The sequence below is a fragment of the Ambystoma mexicanum genome, chromosome 11, assembly GCF_040938575.1.
Source record: "Ambystoma mexicanum isolate Mex_15411 chromosome 11, UKY_AmexF1_1, whole genome shotgun sequence".
Taxonomy (NCBI): domain Eukaryota; kingdom Metazoa; phylum Chordata; class Amphibia; order Caudata; family Ambystomatidae; genus Ambystoma; species Ambystoma mexicanum.
In genome coordinates, this window is record NC_090934.1 from 960,218,181 (window position 1) to 960,237,059 (window position 18,879).

The 18,879-nt window shown below is 49.4% G+C and overlaps 1 protein-coding gene across 1 annotated transcript in view; it reads right to left on the minus strand.

The window, feature by feature from the left end:
• Positions 1 to 18,879, minus strand: part of LOC138505085 (sperm-specific sodium:proton exchanger-like) — a 3,031,181-nt gene that overhangs the window by 1,327,432 nt on the left and 1,684,870 nt on the right. The window lies entirely within an intron of this gene.

Below are 18,879 nucleotides of genomic sequence, written 5' to 3' on the forward strand. Positions count from 1 at the left end.
AACTGCTTCGAAGAAGTAGCTTAGAACAGTCCTTTTAATATTGTATGCATGACAATGGGCCTCATTACGAGGCGGGCGGAATGGGTTTAACAGCGCCGGTAATGGTGCCGGTGCCGTTAAACCCATTCCCCCCTATCTACGAGGTTCCCTTGCGGGACCAGCTTTGGATGTCGTGTTTTACCAGACGTCCATAGCGGGTCCCGGCAGCTAACAACGGGCCTGTTATTAACGGGCCCGTTGTTAGCTCCCTCCCCATTCCCACCGAGCCCTATGGGGGCTCGAATGAGAATGGGGAAGGTCCGGGTCTGGGTTCCCTGAAAGGGGAAATACCGGGCCCTCCAAGGTCGGAATGGGCCGGTATTTCCCCATTCAGGGAACCCGGACCTGAGTTTGGAGGCAGTCATGCCTTATTAAGGGCATGGCTGCCTCCAAACTCGTAATGAGGCCCAATGTGTCTAAGTAATTTTAATGCTTCTGTACACTGCTAAATTCCTGATGAATGTGAATCTTTGAATTTATGGCTGTCAGGTGAGGTGCTTCTTGAATTTGCATGTGAAATGTGGCTCCCGTGTAAACGACTAGGGCATTTTCCATAATTTTTGCAGCTGGGCTGTAGGAGTTATATTTTTAAATATCAAGGACCCTTACTTGAGAGACCTGATGGGATAGAAAGCATCAAACATGTTACTATTTTCTAACAGATTTGCAATTCTTAGTATTTGACGCATGGTGAAACTGTGACCAAAAAAAAAAGCCAGGGAACTTAAAAAAATGAAAAAGTGGCCCACATTTGTCAACTACAGCTTGGGACTTTTTTGCAACTATCTTAGATGCGTAATAGAGTACAGATGCTAACGGTCAGTGGTTGAAGTGTACCTAAAGAAGTAGTGGAACTATGTACCCTGCTTGCCTGTCACCGCTGCCCATAAACCCCATTGACACACCCCCTCCCACGCGCAATCCAAACCTCCAAACAAACGCGCCTACTGTTTAAGGGAATGTTCAGTGCGGTGCACTGAAGTGCAAGATTCAACTTCTTCCTACACTTATTTTAAAATGAAACCATTCCAGAACGATTTATTTAAAACTAAAAGTATAGGAACCGTAAAACATCTTTTTTTTAACTACAGGAGCACTGCTCCCCACAGCTCCTGACCCCTTTTCGACCACTGCTATGGGTTTACTGGAGTATATTTTGGTTTATACTTAGAACTGCTTATTGTTTGACTTAAGACCCAGAGACCTGCTTAAGACTGAGAAGATCCCTACCACCTACCAATCTGAAAACGAACTACAAGACAAGTCTGAAACATAGCCATTCTAAGCAATTCCCGCCTTTGGTCATTTCTAACATAAATGTCCCTCAGACTAGCAATCACAAACACAAGTTACGTGATGACAATAACACTGCCAGACCTATGTTAGTCAAAGAAGCTAGTGAGACCCGCCCCCTCAAAGGAGAGCTTCTCAATGTAAGATTGCTCGTTGCCCATGCCACCGACATAGCTGACCTCATCATAGAAGGTAACCTGTATTTCCTTGCAATTACGGAAACATGGCTTCACAATGCAGCAGGACCCTCACTCATGCTAGCTATCCCAGATGGATACACAATAGTTAGACAAGACCGTGACGGTGCCTAAGGTGACGGCATTGCCATCATCTCTAAAACATGTCTCTCCCTAAGACTAGCACCTACTCACATGTCACAATCATGTGAAATTCTTACTGCTAAATTCCAGATAAATAACTCACAAACTCTCACTATCCAGTTAATATATAGACCGCCTGGTCCTCTTGGCACCTTCGAGGAGGATTTGCACAACTTACTTATGAATAACCTTAAACCGTCCTCACAATTACTCCTATTAGGGGACTTTAACATAGGTTTCAATGACCAAATCGACTAAAACGCCACAGATATAGTTAATATAATTAGTTCACTAGGACTCACTCAAAAAGTAAATAAACCGACCCACCTAAAAGGTAGAACACTGGATTGGATAGCGGACTATAACTGCACAGTTACCATCTCATCTATCCTGCCTCTTTCTTGGACAGACCACTCACTGGTGTCATTCTACCTATCCACCACAAGACCTACTCTAGCTCCCCAATTAGCGCCACCCTGCCTCACCAGAATTTAAAAAAGCATTACAGTTGAGAAAATTATCCCGGCTATCCTCCCTACTCTTAAAGCACTGTCTGAAAATCTTGATCCCAGTATCCTAGTTCATGAATATAATAATAATATGCTCACCACACTGGACAAAATTGCCCCTCTCAAATTAAGACCCAGTAAACCAATAACCCACTTAAACAAATGGTTTACGCCACAACTTAAAGACCTTCGCATTCTGAAAAGAAAGAGTGAGACCAATTGGAGACTTTGCCCTTCCAGTGAGAACAAAGCTAAATTAACTTCACTCTCTTCGCACTATAAGAAGGAAGTTTGCCAGACCAAACGTAACTCCTATGATGAGCGCATTGCCAAATCTAATTCTAGTAAGAAAGAACTTTTCTCCATACTAAAAGAACTAGAGTCACCAATAGCTATACCTGATATCTGTACCAAAAACAAATCTTGGCGTGCAGACATCCAACATGCGTTAGCTAACAAAATTAATATGCTCCAAAATAAAATTCAGCAAAAAAAAAAGAAGCACTGAATCTACAGTACTCGCCTAAAAACCCTCTGCCAGTGTATCACTAACGGCACATAATAGTATATTCCACTTCTCCAAAATGTATACTTTGGACGTTGAAAAAATAATCTCGTCAATGAAGCCTTCTAATTGCAAAGGCGACATTTGCCCAGCACAACTAATAAAAGACGCTATTACCACGGTTCCATTCCTACTCAAAATATTGGACAAAGCAGCCTACATTCAAATTCAAAAACACCTTCAATTGCATAAACTTCTAGGTAATAGACAATCTGGCTTCCGCCCATTACACAGAACGGAAACAGCTTTAATCGACTTAAAATCCCAAATAGACGAGCTGAGAGACAAAGGAAGGACAGTACTTATGCTCCTACTCGATCTCTCAGCTGCATTCGATCTGGTCGACCATAAGGTCCTCTGCAGACACCTTGACTCTGCCGCCCATTTTTCCCCAGAGGCTATCAGATGGATTGAATCCTTCCTGAGTGAGAGAACTATGAGAGTCTTCTCCCCTTCGGCAGCTGCTGAGCCGACCCCTATTTTTTGCAGTGTTCCTCGGGGCTCTTGTGTCTCGCCAACTCTTTACAATATCTTCACCAAACCCCTGTTCGATGATCTGGACCATCTTGGTGTCACCTACACGAATTACGCAGACGACACCCAGATTCTCCTCCCGCTTTCAGGGGATCATAGTAAGGACACAGAGTTGGTGAATAAGGTATATCTTATCATCCAAGCATGGATGGCCACTCATGGCCTATGCTTAAATGACGATAAGACTGAGTTGTTAATTTTGGGATCACAGGCCAATATCAGAAAACTAGGAAAGGAGTTTTCCTCATTTAATATCGATGGGAATACCATTAAAGTCTGCAAGGAGGTAAAAACCCTTGGTTTCTACTTGGATTCCACACTGTCTTTCGACAAACAGATAAAATCCCCAACTTCATCCACGGCTTACACCTGCAAGTTGCTAAGAGCAGGCAAACCATTCCTCTCTGATGATAGCTGTTTGATCCTGGCCAGAGCCTTAATACTTTCTAGAATTGACTATTGTAATGCCTTATACAGTGGTGCTAATAAAACTACTATCCGGAAGCTCCAGATATTACAAAATAACGCCTTAAGAGCAGCCCTAGGCATAAATAAAAGAACTCATATTTCCTCCCTTAGACGCCAACATAAATGGCTACAGGCAATAAAATACAGCTTAAGACATTGTCTGTGACTCACAAAATTCTCAACAATGCTGCCCCTAGCTACCTCACAGATAAATACCTAGATATAGGCTTACCACTATTGGTGGTAATAGCTTCACTGTAAAGGCGGCAAAAACATGGAACTCACTTCCACAAGACTTGCGAACTGACCAACCTCACCTACTCTTTAGGAAAAATGTCATAAAGCATATTATCTCGTCTGACCCATAGACTCCTACCGCTTCTGGCCATGCAGAGTCACTTATTCCCTCTCACTCATTAGCCATAATGAACTTCCTGTTACCATTTGAAACTCATGTGGAATCTATTCTACCTGCGAGTCCAAGCGTTCTACGGAGTGTAATACTCTGTAATTTGTATATTTGAACATTGTATATTGCTGTAACTCATATGTAAATTACTCTACCCGCCGCAGATTGACCTCTTGCTAGCCGCCAACACCATGGCCCCCTATGTGGAGGAAATCCAAATCGGACCTATAGCAATCTCAGATCACGCGCCAGTTACGATGACGCTGCATCTCCACGGAGCTCCAGAACCTACCCAGCGGCAATGGAAGATGCAAGACCACATCCTCACCGACGTAGCAGTGAGCTCCGACCTCGCAGAGGCGATTCAGAATTACTTCACTGAGAACACAACCTCAGACTCTTCAATGGCAACAGTGTGGGACGCCATGAAGCCGGTAATCCAAGGGGTGGCAATGGATACAACAGCTAGACTCAAGCGTCAAAATCTGCTGAAGCAACGAAAGCTGGAGGAAAGACTAGTAGAACTGGAAAACAAGCTTAAACAACGCTACATAAAAACAACGCACCGAGAACTAAAACGACCAAAAAGAGAGCTGGAGATCCACCTAGCAATTCGGGCCTCCAGAGCATTAACCTATACTAAGCAGTACTACTACCTTAATAGTAACAAAGCGAACCGGCTCTTAGCACACAATTTGAAAAAGCTCCAAACCAGGAACCATATCCAAGCCCTGCTGGACAAAAATGGCTCGCGACACCATCTGGACCCCGAAAAGCTTGAGCTAATGGTGCAGCACCACGAGGAAATCATGGCAGGACCTCCGACACCAGCTCCGGCCATTGCTCAATTCTTGGCCCCTATCTCAAAGACACAGCCATTTCCGTCATTGCCTGACCTGGAGGGCCTAATTTCACCGGAGGAAGTTAGCGAAACGATCTGCCTCCTGAAAAACACAATGCCCGGGCCGGACGGGCTAACCTCAAAATTCTACAAGAAGTTTGCTCACCTGCTAGCACCACATCTGGCAAACCTATACAACTCATTCCTCGCCACTGGCTCCACGACGGCGTCTATGAAGGAATCGATAACTGTGCTGATTCCAAAACCGGGGAAAGACCGAACACAATGCGCATCATATAGGCCCATAACTCTTCTAAACAATGATGCGAAAATATTCGCCAAAATACTGGCAAACAGGCTGGCCTCAACCCTCCCAGAGATCATCCACCCAGACCAAGCAGGCTTCAGCCCGGGGCGGGGCACTCAAGACAATATCCTTAGAACCATCAACATCATAGACTCAGCAAACAGGTTGGGCTCAAAGGTGACAGTCCCTACCTCAGATGCGCATAAGGCATTTGAGATGCTTGACTGGGGCTATGTGGAGAAAATCCTACAGCATTTTGGCTTTGGCCCAAACTTCGTAAAATGGGTCCTAGCCATTTACCAAAGCCCCTCTACGACACTGCGCCTAATGGGGGCCAAATCCGGCAAAATAAACATAACCAGAGGCACAGGACAAGGATGCCTACTCTCCCCACTCATCTTCGCCCTATCAATGGAGCTATTCGCAGACAGGGTCCGCCTAAACCCATGAATACATGGGCTCACGTTCAAAAGAGAATCCTACAAAATAGCCCTATACGCGGACGACGTGCTGCTCACACTCACCCGGTCGATAGGATCAATAAGAGCCCTACGGCAAACCCTTGAAGAATTCCGTGCAGCCTCAGGGTTCACAATAAATATCTCCAAATCGGTGGAAATGGGCATCAACATCCCAAGCAAGCTAAAAACCACTCTTGAAGCTAAGCTGCAGATCCCTTGGGCAAAAAGCAGCATCAGCTACCTAGGAGTTCAACTACCCAACAAAACGGAGAAGCTGTACAAGACAAACTCCCCGGCACTTTTCAGAGACCTGGAAAAAAGACATTGGACACTAGAGAAAACAAGAAATCTCATGGTTTGGTCGGATCACGGCGATAAAAATGAATTTAACCCCAGGGCTGCTGTATTTCGCACAAGCCCTGCCAGTGGCGATCCGGGAAAAGGCCCTACGAAACCTGCAAGGAGAGATACTGAGCCTCATCTGGGAAGGAAAAAGTCACGTATCCCGAAAAGCATCATGCTCTGGAGTGCCGCTCTGGGTGGCCTAGGGGTCCCAGACGTGGCGAGGTACTGCCTCGCAGCCCAGCTAGCCCCAGCTTTCGCCTGGAAGTTTCTTGTCAACCGCCCCCGATGGCTACAATTGGAAGAAGATTGGAGCAAGACCCCGATCAAATCGCTGCCCCACTGAAAAGAACACAAGGGGATCCAAGGCCTGGGTGCTCTACCAGCAATGAGAAACATGGTGGCTAGCTGGAAAAAGGCAGCCCACTGATGGAAATGTAGAAGCACAATGGGACCCCTTACACCAATCTGGGACAACCCAGACTTCTCCCCGGGAATTGCACCAAATCAGTTTGCGGAGTGTAGAACCGGGGGCTTAGAGACCATGGCAGATTTCTTTGAGAATTGCCGCCCTTTAAACTTCGAGGAGTGCAAAGCAAAATTCAAGATCCTCTACACGCACTTGAGGCATTGGCTGTCGAATGCGGAGGTCAGGAAACAGGGCAGCAGAGAGCTAGCAGCAGAGAGCTAACAGCATTAGAACTCACCCTCTCGGCAAACTCCCCGAGAGGGAAAATCTCCACGCTGTACCAAATGCTAGACAGAACGGACCCCACTAAAAAGAACCATATATGCTGAAATGGGAAGATGATATTGGAAGACCGATTGAATCAGAGGAATGGCACCACATCTGGTCCCGTGCACAAAAAAGCTCAAAATGTGTGACAAACAAAGAAAGTGCATTTAAAGTCTGCTATAGATGGTACCGGACCCCCGTACTCCTAAACAAGTGTAACTCAGCTATTCCTGCTCAGTGCTGGAGGGGATGCACAGACCGAGGAACCCTGTTCCACCTTTTCTGGACCTGCCCGAAAGCCACCCAATTCTGGAAGAATATCTTGGAACAGATCAAGGCAATTACTGGGCTCAATATCCCCTGGGACCCAGAAATCGTGCTGCTGGGGGCGACAGGAGACGGCCAATTCCCCCTAACAGGCTGCCTGGCGGGCCTCTGCTCCCATCTCCTCACAGCCGCCAAAATCGCCATCCCTAGACTTTGGAAAAACCCGGAGGGTTCGTCCATGCAAATGTGGTGGTCCAAATGCTGGGAAATTGTGGCAGCCGAGAAAGTCACGGCCATCAGACTAGGCAATAAGCCCGAATTTGAGCGCACCTGGGCTCCCTTCCTGGACTACGTGCAACGATTCCTTGGTGTGGCAAGACAGCCCATGGCACTGCGCTGGATGGAAACTCAGGACTGAAAAGACTGAGACTGAAGTTAGGCCCGATGGGCGGAAAAGCTCCTGCATACCTCAGCGTCGCTAAAAATGGACCAGGCTAGATACTAAGGGCCTCCACCGAAGAAACCCATCCTAAACTCAGCCACAGAGTCACACTGAAACCTTGAAGCTACCCCAAAGTTGAACAAAGCAGTCTTCTGTTCCTATTGTGTACACAGCTCCTTTAACCCCTCTCCCTTCTCCCCCCCTCCAGTTGTTATTAGTAATTTTGTTTTTGAAGAAAATGCATGATTTCCTATGACTCAGTTATACCCAGCGCTGTTTTCTTCTCTTAAATGCTATAACAAGCGTGCAAAGTATGTAACATGTGAAGATTGGTATGACTTGTTATGGCAAAATAATAAAAATAATGTTGAAAAAAAAATTACTCTACCTGCGAGTCTAATTGCTCCAAGGAGTGAAGTATTCTGCAATTTGTATACTTGTACATTATATATTACTGTAACCATTTAGTCGATATACTTGTACATCAAATTGTGTTTTGTAACTACAGAAGGCTTTTTTTATATATCTGTATACTGCATAACTATGTAAGCTTTGCATTTTCATACTGTCGCGCCCTATTACCTCTGGGTCTGGAGCATGTAATAAGTGAATAAACAAACAAACAAACTTGAGTAGGCGTGTTCTCAGTAAATGTTTTGTTCCTTACAATGAATATGCTTCTTTAAATTAAAGCTGTATATTTGTCTTTTCAAGTCAAAGTCGAAAAACGATTTTGTTTGAAGAACAATAAATTGCCGAACATGCATATACACATCACATATTCCTTACATAGCTGAAGCAGAATTGTGGAACTCAAAATGTTAACCGTACCGGTATTAGTCTATGCGCATCGATACATTAATTCGTTAACTGTTAAATAATAAATGGAAATATATCAATATGCAATTCCTTAACTCTCATATATACACAGTTTTCAACTGGACTACATACTACATAATAGATTTCCTGAAATTCAGTTATGTGTTTTTTTTGGTGTGCCATCCCAAGATTTCCTGTGGCCTCATCAGGCCACCCCTACAAAAGATTTCTGGGGGAGCCACTTGTTAGGGAGAATTCTCCAGAATGGCTAATTTCCCTTACCTACTGAGTCCCTCAGCAGCTTTGCTGGATTTCTAGGATTCATTATTTTCACCTGGTAAGAGTGTGAGCCTTTTTTCCCACTCTTACATGTGTTTTGCTGTGTGTGGTTAACATTTTCTTGTGTTCATAGACTGTGGAGCCTCACCTACTCCATAGGCATCATCTTTTTACTGTGTTACACAGCACCTTCAGTGCAGTAACACAGGGTTGTCTTTTAGACTTCCCAACTCCGACTCCATCTTCTGGGACTGACTATTGTCCCCCAGAGCATGTAAAGTTGCCATTGACTTTATTAGTCTCTTTTAAAACTCACAGACCCAGTACAAACTATCTTACATAGAGTTCTGGAAAGGGTTAATACTTATCCTTTTTGTCTGTTTCTCTTGGAACATTGCTTCGTTCCCTTTTCATTAAGACTTGGCTGGTGGCAGTGGTAACTACCCTATTTTTCCTACCGCTGTTATCTTAAATAGCCCTGGTATTGTTTTCGGCTATCTTGGTAGCCTCGAACTTAAACCCGCTGGACCATATACGTTTTTATACGGTTCCGGGTGGGTTTATTCGCCATTTCTTTTTGTAAAAGTCTTTCTCGTGTTTTACTCTGCGCACCAAACCAGGTTTGGTTCCTTTGTTCACCATCCTTTCGAGGGCTTCTGCACAGAAGCCCTCCTTAGGCGCCTGTATGTCTGAGGGGTCGACAGGATGTGAGGGAGGGGTTTAGGACTCCCTGCACAGGGTCTCTCTGGAGACCCATGTCGCACTCTGATATGAATGGCTGTGGTGACTGTCCCGGCGGGACAGCCGCCCTGCTGTGTGATTGACAGCCAGGCTGTGTCAATGGGGGAAAACCGCAAAAAAAGCAGGTCTTTGGGTCTGGAAAGGCCGAGTCGCCACTGGATCGAGAGAGCCGACGAGAAGCTGACAGAAGAGGACCTCTACCACGACTGAAGCTCCCGGTGAAGCCCTGCTGCGGGTCAGAATCTTCAAACTTCGACGACAGGGAAGATCTGTAAGGAACACGTTACTTACCTGTAACTGTTGTTCTCCAGCATGGGTCTGGCATGGATTCACATGCTCATGAATATTCCCCGTCGTCAGGCTGGGAATCCTCGGTAAAGAAAAATCAGTATCAGTTTCGTTTCTGATCTGTCTTTCGTAGTAGTAACCAATCACTGATCTCTGCGTCATACTGACCACAGCCAATGACTGCCCTCTACCTAAGTCCCGCCTCTGGCAGCCATCTTCAGATTTGGTAGCACGTGAAGTGGCAGTATGACCAAGTGAAGAGCCGCAGAGGGGTAGGCGGGAGGGTTTGCATGTGAAACTATGCCAGACCCATGCTCGAGAACAACAGTTACAGGTAAGTAACTTGTTCCTTCTCCAGCATGGGGTCTGGCATGGATTCACATGCTCATGAATATAAGAGTAAATAGCAGTACACACATGCACAACCACAGGGGATGGCAAAAGGCTCAACATTAAGCAATACAAAAAACTCAACATTAAGCATCTCTTACCTCCTCACCAGGCTCACCTTAAGCGAACAGGTTGCGCAGCACTGCTTGGCCGACCCTGGACTCCTCCCTGGAATCCCGATCGACGCAGTAGAATCTCATGAAGGTGTGCGTCGACCTCCACGTAGCAGCCCTGCAGATGTCCAGCAGGGGCACACCAGATAAGAACGCCGTAGTAGCAGCGATCGCTCTGGTCAAATGGGCTCTCGGACGGCCTGGCAGCGGTCGGTTAGCCAACCGGTGGCAGTGCATGATGCAGCCGGAGAGCCATCTGGAAATAGAAGACTTCGAGAGAGCCTTCCCTTGATTCACAGGTCCAAAGTTCACGAATAGCTGTAATGTCCTCCGAAAACTCTTCGTGCGGTCCACGCAGAACTTCAGCGCTCTAGCCACATCCAGCGAGTGCAAAGTCCTCTCGGCCGGCGACGAAGGAGACGGGAAGAAAACAGGTAACACCAAGGGCTCGTTAAGATGGAAGTCCGACTGTACCTTGGGCATAAAGGAGGGGTGCGTCCTAAGCACCACCCTCGAGGCATGGAAAGTCAAGTACGGTGCTTTGCAGGACAGGGCCTGGATCTCTCCCACTCATCGTGCGGAGGTAATGGCCACCAGGAATGCAGTCTTCCACGACACAAACTTCATCGGTGCGGAGTGCATCGGCTCGAATGGGGGCCCCATGAGCCTGGTCAGCACCACGTTAAGTTCCCACGCCGGGGCCGGGGCATTCACCGGTGGGAACAACCGGAACAGTCCTTTCATAAACTCTTTTACCAGTCGATGGGACCACAGGGACGTCCGTCCTGTGGTTCTGGTATATCTGGAGATCGCCGACAGATGAATCTTAATGGAGGCATGGGCTAGCCCAGCCTTTGCCAGCGATAGCAGGTACAGCAGCACTTGAGGGGCCGTAATCCGTAGAGGGTTGATCTTCTGTGCTCGGCACCAGATAGAGAACCTCTTCCACTTATGACCGTAGCATTTGAGAGTCGAGGACGCCCTGGCCTTTGCAAGAACCTCTCTGCAATCGGCCGGTATATCATAGCCTCCAAACTCTAGCGCTGCAGGAGCAGGCCTGCAGGTTCAGCGATGCCGGGTCGTGGTGGAAGATGGCGCCTCCTTCTCTGGAGAGAAGATCCGCGTCCGCCGACAGCTTGATGGGAGGGGACGTTGACAAGTCCAGAAGGTCCGGGAACCAGATCTGCCTCGGCCACGCTGGTGCAACGAGGATCATCCTGCACCGGGACCTCTTGAGTTGGTTGATGAGTTGAAGCAGCAACGGCAATGGAGGGAATGCATAGAGGTATAGGCCGTCCCAGGGGAACGAGAACGCATCACCCATGCTTCTCGGCTGGGGAAACCTGCTGGCGAACCTCTTGCACTTCGAGTTCGTCGCTGTTGCGAACAGGTCGATTTGGGGTTTGCCCCATCGTCGGAAGAGTTGATCCACCTGATCCTGGCGCAGTTCCCACTTGTGACACGCGTGCAGCTCCCTGCTGAGTGAGTCGGCGATGGTGTTTCTTTCTCCTGCCAGGTGGAAGGGAACCAGGAACATCCCCTGGGCGACCGCCCAGTGCCACAGATCCTGTGCCTCCTTGGATAGGGCTGGGGATCTGGTGCCTCCCTGCTTCCGTATGTAATACATTGTCGTGGTGTTGTCCGTGAAGATCCGCACCACCTTGCCCTTGAGCGACGGGAGGAATGATTTGAGAGCCCAGAACACGGCTCGGAGTTCCAGGACGTTGATGTGCAGGAGCCTCTCCTCCGGGAGCCAGAGGCCTCTTGCGTGGAGATCTCCGGTGTGGGTGCCCCAACCTTCCAGGGAGGCGTCCATCGTCACCGTCTCCTGGTACGCCGGGCGTCTGAAAGTCCTTGCCCGCCGTGAGGTGCGCTCGAACGCCCCACCACTGAATCGCCCGCCGGAACACCTCGTTGAGGGGGACCCTGTCTTCGAAGGTGCCCGTCGCCTGCATCCAATGGGCGTCGAGAAATTCTTGAAGAGGGCGCATCCGTAGGCTGCAGAGGCGCACCAGGTAGATGCAAGAGGACATCATCCCCAGGAGGGACTTGATGGACCTCACCCTGGCCACGTCCGTGGCTAGCAGGCGCTGCACATTGCCTAGAATGGTCTTCGTCCGTTCTTCCGACGGTGCCGCCAGGCGCCTCACTGTATCGAGCTTCGCTCCCAGAAACAGGGCCACCTGCGACGGCACCAGGTGGGACTTTGGGTAATTTATGGCGAATCCCAGGTCTGTAAGTAGCTGGACGGTCCTCGCAGTGTGTTCGACGGCGAGTTCCCTCGTCCTTGAGCGGATGAGCCAGTCGTCCAGGTAGGGGTAGACGTGAATCCCCTGCAGGCGCAGCCGCGCCGCCACAGGTGCTAGGCACTTGGTAAAGACCCTGGGGGCCGACTTCAATCCGAACGGCAGTGCTCTGAATTGGTAGTGGCGTCCCTGGACGACGAACCTGCGGAACTTTCGGTGACTTTTGAGGATGGGAACGTGGAAGTATGCATCCTCCAGGTCCAACGACGATAGAAAGTCGCCTTCCTCCAGCTGTCCCAGTACGTGCCGGAGGGTGACCATCCTGAACTTTTGTGACCTGATGTATTTGTTCAAACGACGAAGGTCCAGGATGGGGCACCAGCCACCCGTATTCTTCCTGACGAGGAAGTACCTTGAGTACACCCCGGAGCCCCGGAGTCTCTTCGGGACAAGCTCGATGGCGCCTTTCCTGAGCATCGCCCGTACTTCCAACAGCAGTTGCGGGACCTGACTTTCCTTCCTGGCCACAGGTGGAACGTGAGGGCACTTCTTCAGGAATTCGATAGAGTGTCCTCTTGCCAGGGTATCCAGCACCCAACGGTCGGTGGAGATGGACTTCCACACGCCGACGAACTTCGTCAGCCGGCCTCCCACCGGGGTGCTTTGGTGGGGGCCCCGAGACCACAGCCGGTTCAGCCCTGCTTGGAGGTGGTGGCCTTGCCCTGGCCACCTTGCCGACGGCGGTGGTGTGCTCCCTGTTTGCCGCGACCCCTGTAGGCATCCTGAGATGAGGAGTATCTGCCTCCGGAGCTCCGAAAGGGCCGTCATTGATGAAGGGCTCCTAGGGCACGGGCCGTCTCCGTGTCCGTCTTTATGGCTTGGAGGAATTCGTCCACCGCCTTCCCGAACAAGTTGCTGCCGTCGAACGGCATGTCCAATACCCTGGTCTGGACGTCCTGACGGAAGTCGGTCGCCCGGAACCAAACCCCGTCGTTGTAGGCAAACACTGTTGCCCAGCTGGCGGAACCCGGTATCCGCAATATCGGTTGCCACCGTTATGGCGTGGTCCGACGCCACCTCGCCTTCCTGAAGTATTTCCAGGGCCTCGGACCTCTTGTCGTCCGGTAGGAAGTCCAACATGGGGGCCAGCTTAAACCAGAGCTCCCTGTCGTAACGAGCCTCGATCGCCAGGGCGTTGGCCGCTTTGATCGTCGTCGCCGCCGACGAAATGACCCGCCGCCCCATGGCGTCCAACTTCTTTCCCTCGCCGTCCGGCGCGGAATTCGACGTCGAGGCTCCTGACCCCGCCGCTTTCTTCTTCGCCGCCGCCGAGACGACCGAGTCTGGCGTTGGCTGGGCCCTGAGGCACAGGGGAGCGGTTTCGGGGACCCGGTACTTCTTCTCGTACCGGTCCCGTTTGGCTGGTGCCGTGGAGGGGTTCTTGAGAACCGACAGGCCCTCCTCCCAGATGTCATCGATTAGAGGCACCGCAATGACGGTCTTCCTCTTGGCCTCCCGGCGCTGATAGAGGAAACCTTCCTTTTTCTGCTCCTCCGGGCAGAGCTGGAACAATTCGGACGCCCTGGCGATCATGGCGTGGAATGAGCCAATCTCGTCGGGCGGCGAGGCCCGTGCGACGGGAGACCCGTTCCGTCGTTGTCGCCGTCGCCCTCAGAACCCGTCGTCGAGCCCATCGCACCGTCATCTCCCGACTCGTGGGAGGATGAGGAGGGAACTGTAGGCCTAACAGGGGCGAGTGGAGGAGAGGGTTGGGTCCTCCGTCGTTTGTTCTGAGGACTTCCCGACGGGCCAGGTTGCGGTAGAGACCCCGCAAGCGGAGACTGCCTCCGGGACTAGAGTTTCCCAGCCAGGTTGCGGGTCCTCCGGCCTGAGCCGTGGTAATCTCGTCCTTATCTCAGAGCATAAGGACTGGATCGCAGACAAAATGGCCGCCGAGCTATGCTGAGGCCTAGGTTCCGGCTGCGCCAGAAGGGAAGGCTGCTCTTCCTCGCCATCGTCGTCCTCCTCGGTTATCTCCCGAGGATCTTCCTTGCGGGGCCGAACCTTCTCGAATTGTACTTCGAGATTCCTCGCGACCTCGGTCAGTTCCTCCTCCGAGGCTGACTCCGAGCTCGAGGAGGCTACCGTGCCCCCCCTCGCTTCTTCCATCATGGTGGCCATGACGATGGGCTGAAAAGAGGATTCCCTCCTTGGCGGCAGGGAAACTCTAGTCCCGGAGGCAGTCTCCGCTGGCGGGGTCTCTGCCGGCTTGGCCAGAGTCGCCGCGATCGTCTCGATAGAGGCCTTTGCCTGCTGGGTAGGGGCCTTCACCACCTTAGGTGCGTCCTGGGCCTTCTCCTTAGGGGGAGGGGCGCGCCTCGCTCCCCCTCTCCCGAGATCGGACGGGGCTTCTCCCGAAGCTTACCCGGGGTCTCAGACTTCCTTTTCCCCGAACCGGAGCGCTGGCTCGTGGTTGACGGTGCCGCGGAAGGTGCGCCCTGCCTGGCGACCGAAGAGCCCGACCTTTCGGCGCTCCTGGAGCCAGCAGACTCGCGGCGCTTGGCCTGGTGTTGGGCCCCCGTCGCCGGTGCGCCCGCACAGGACTTAGAAGCCCGCTCGGACCCTTTCTTCTTCTTCTCACCCGTTGAGCCCTTCTCCAACCAGCTGGCGAGACGGGATCGACGGTCCCTCATGGTCCGCTCCGACAAGTTCTTGCAGAACTGACATGAGTCTTGTCCCCATGAAGACAGTAGAGGCATCGCGAATGTTCGTCCTCCTTAAACACATTCTGCAGCCCGCATCCAGGGCAGCTGCGAAACAGCTTGGGTCCGGGTGACGAACTTGCGTCCTGGGCCATCTCGAAGTAGGCCGCAAATCTTCTGGAATCCTCCAAGAGGTTGATTCGACAAAATCTTCACCCTTGAGGGGCGTAGGAAAATCCCGCAACGGGTACCCGTTAACGGGAGTAGAAACGGTGGAGCTTGAGGCTCGATTAACCGAAAAAATGTGAAAATTCACCTGAAAAAGCGCAAAACACGCAGCAAAAGCTCGAGAGCTAAGCACGAGGACTCCCAACACTTGAGCGTGCGGTAAAAATCTGAAGATGGCTGCCAGAGGCGGGGCTTAGGGAGATGGCAGTCATTGGCTGTGGTCAGTATGACACAGAGATCAGTGATTGGTTACTACTACGAAAGACAGATCAGAAACTAAACTGATACTGATTTTTTCTTTACCGAGGATTTCCAGCCTGACGACGGGGAATATTCATGAGCATGTGAATCCATGCCAGACCCCATGCTGGAGAAGTACAGAATGATTTATTTAAAACACACTTTAAAGTAATACACTAGCACTCTAAATCAAAAGCAAGTTAAAACACAGTAAGATAAAGTATAAACACCTCCCTTGATAACTATTAGACAAGTCAGAGTTAAAACATCACTATTTGTTAAAACAGATGTGAGTGCGTAACCTAGATGGCACTCCAATAGTTAAGCTAAAGGGAGAGAAAAAGGCAGAGCATAAAAATAAAACAATTCCCAACACTTTTCTAAGTCCAAAGCAAGTCAGTGAAGGCAGTATACACTGTAGAGCCACAGTTCATAGGCCAGGCCCACTTTAAATGGAGCAAAGCGAAATGTGCCCAGGATCACACGGTTTAAAATGCACTAAAAGTCTTCGCAGAGTGTTCAAAAGAGGTTGGGGTGATTCGAGAAGTAAAGTTAGAAGGTCTGGAGCCAACCCAGTTGGAAAGCCAAGGATTTAAGGGTCACCTTTAGCAATCCGAAGAAAGGGAGGCCAGGTGGAACACAGTACCTTAAAGAGAGAGGAAGCTCCAGCGGCGGCATTTGTTCCTGGCAGTGGATGCAAGTCGTGATTTGGACCAGGGGAAGAGAAGATCTCGTCGAGGAGGCAACTTGTAGTTGTTGCACTGCCCAGGGAAGAGACCAGCCACGGAGTTCGTCAGTAAAAGGTGCGTTCCTTTTATTCACGGTCAAAGTGGTGAAGCTTGGCTATCCGGTCACCGGGGTGCTTGGCACGGGCGATTCGACCAAGAGACGTCTTTGGAGGGCGAAGTGGCGAACTGGTTGATCCCACCAGCTCAGAGGGAGAAGACTCTTCCAGCAGAAGATCTCCTCTTGTCGTCGGGAAAGTGGTGAGGTCGTTGCAGCAGGGCTCCACTGGTGCTGTTGTCGTTGCAGATGGCTCAGCTTCTTCCCTCTTCGGATTCTTAGGTCCTGTGGCAACTTCTGAAGTTCCAGTCCCAAAAGCCCTGCTTTTATGCAGACAAACCCCCATTCAACAGCCTAGCTGTCACTCAAACATGCTAAGTGGTGGGCCAATCAGAATAGAGTGCGACTTGAGTTGCTAAGGCAACGCAGTCTAGGGTGCCAATTCCCCTCCCCACACATCCTGTGGAACCCAGACAGAGTGGCACCATTTGGAGGGCTTCTGTGGAGAAGCCCGCCAAAAAGTGGAACAAAGGGCTCAACCTTGGTCAGAGTTACAGAGACGGACACAAACGCCATTTTAGAAAAGAGTTCTGGCAAAAAGACCCAACCGTTGATTTAATAATAAATAAATAAACCGGCGGTATCTTTAACATTGCACCAAAAAGTGATGTGTTTAAAATCAATGGGAAAATCCCATAGGAAATATTCCGGTGGAATAGTTTGCGTGGTAACCACTGCCACCAGCCAGAAACTCTACAAGGGGGACTGGACAGTGCCCCCTTGAAAACAGACCCAGGGGCAATATAATTAACCCCTTGCAGTACTTCCACAATATGATGGTTTGTACTGGTTCTGTTCACAATTTAGGACTAGTAAAGTCAATGGTGACTTTACATGCCCTGGGAGACAGTAGTCAGCCCCAGGGTATGGAGTCTATGTTTGGAGGTCACTATGACACCCCTGTGTTACTGCACTGAGGGTGCTGTGTAACACATACACAAAAAATAGATGATACCCTATGGAGTAAAGGACCCCATAGCCCACAAGCACACAAATAGTCAGAGACATACCTCAAATCATGCCTAAGAGTGGGAGGAAAAGAGTCTCACTCTTAGCAGGAGAAACAAAACAAACCCCAAAAATCCAGCAAAGCTGCTGGGGGACTCACTAGGTTTGGGAAATTAGCCTTAGAAGAGAATTCTCCCTAACACTATAAAGCAAGTGCTCCTCTTTTCTTTCCCTTTCTGGCGCCTTTGCACATCCCAGCAAGGCACTCATCAGAGGAGATGGGGCCAGAATACACACACGCAATAAGTGAGGAGAGCAGCAGATGAATACAGGGTGGTGGCTTGTGTTCTGTGTGGTACCTGTACCAATACCAACCTAGTAAAAAAAAGTAGCCTGGACAACCTTTATCAAGGATCTAGTATTTACCATATTAATAACAACAATGGTGCACACTAGGCAGCTAAAGATGCGCAGGTGCCCATTTCAAAATTATTTCTGGGGGTCTCCTTAATTTCGCCTGGGATTCACACACGACAGCAACAAAAAAGACTTGATCTGGGGTATGTTTTTTATGTGAAGCAGTCTTTATCATGTGCTGGAACATGTTTTGTCAAAAAAACAGCTATTCGGCTTACTACTTGGCTTTCGGCCGAATACTTGGGCCAATTATTAGGTGTTTGACCGCACTTGCATTTTAGTGAATTTTAGCGTGGACAAATCAGCCTGGAAATATCCAGAAGAGCAGCGTTGGTCCTGGCCCACATCAAACCCTGGAATGCAGATGAACGCTGCATGAGATATTTGTATTCATTCATCTGCATTTCAAGTTAGGTGAGTGTGTTACATTCTACTTAGCAGCCTCTATACCATTGCCACCCATTCGCAATTTTATGCATATTGGTACAAGAAAGCCTGTTCTCCGTGAGACAAGTAAAGTTTTGAGACGTGTGAGTGGTGCTTTAATATTTTGAATGAGGAGAGAGAGGAGAATCGCTAGTACCTTTCAAAATATTTATGTTTTAGAGAACAAGCAGAGTTTCCTAGCCATAGGAAGCAACTCACTATTAATTCTAAAAGGGTTTGTGATAATGAATGCGGGACATACTTATGACATATGCACCCTGTTCAAAGCATGCTCCTCTTGCAGAACTTCTGTGCTTACAAGCATTACATAAAAGAAGTACGAAAACACGTGTTTGTTAAAGAAATGTATGTTATCAAGTATTTGTACTTGATAGACCACGGTCTTCCAATGGGCGTTCATCCTCACAGTGTCTCGAGGCCATACCAATGGCAGCAGCTGCAGGCACTATACAAATACCACATAAAACAAAATTTGTACTGCGCCGCTCACCACCTAGTGGTTTTACAGTGCCTAGCCATGTCAACTTATTGAGCATATCCTATGAATAAGGAAAGGTACGGTTGGAAGAGGTGCTGATGTGAGAAGGTGAGAATGGGGTGGGAGGTGATGGTGTAAAGGGAGATTACAATAAAACAAATTCTGAG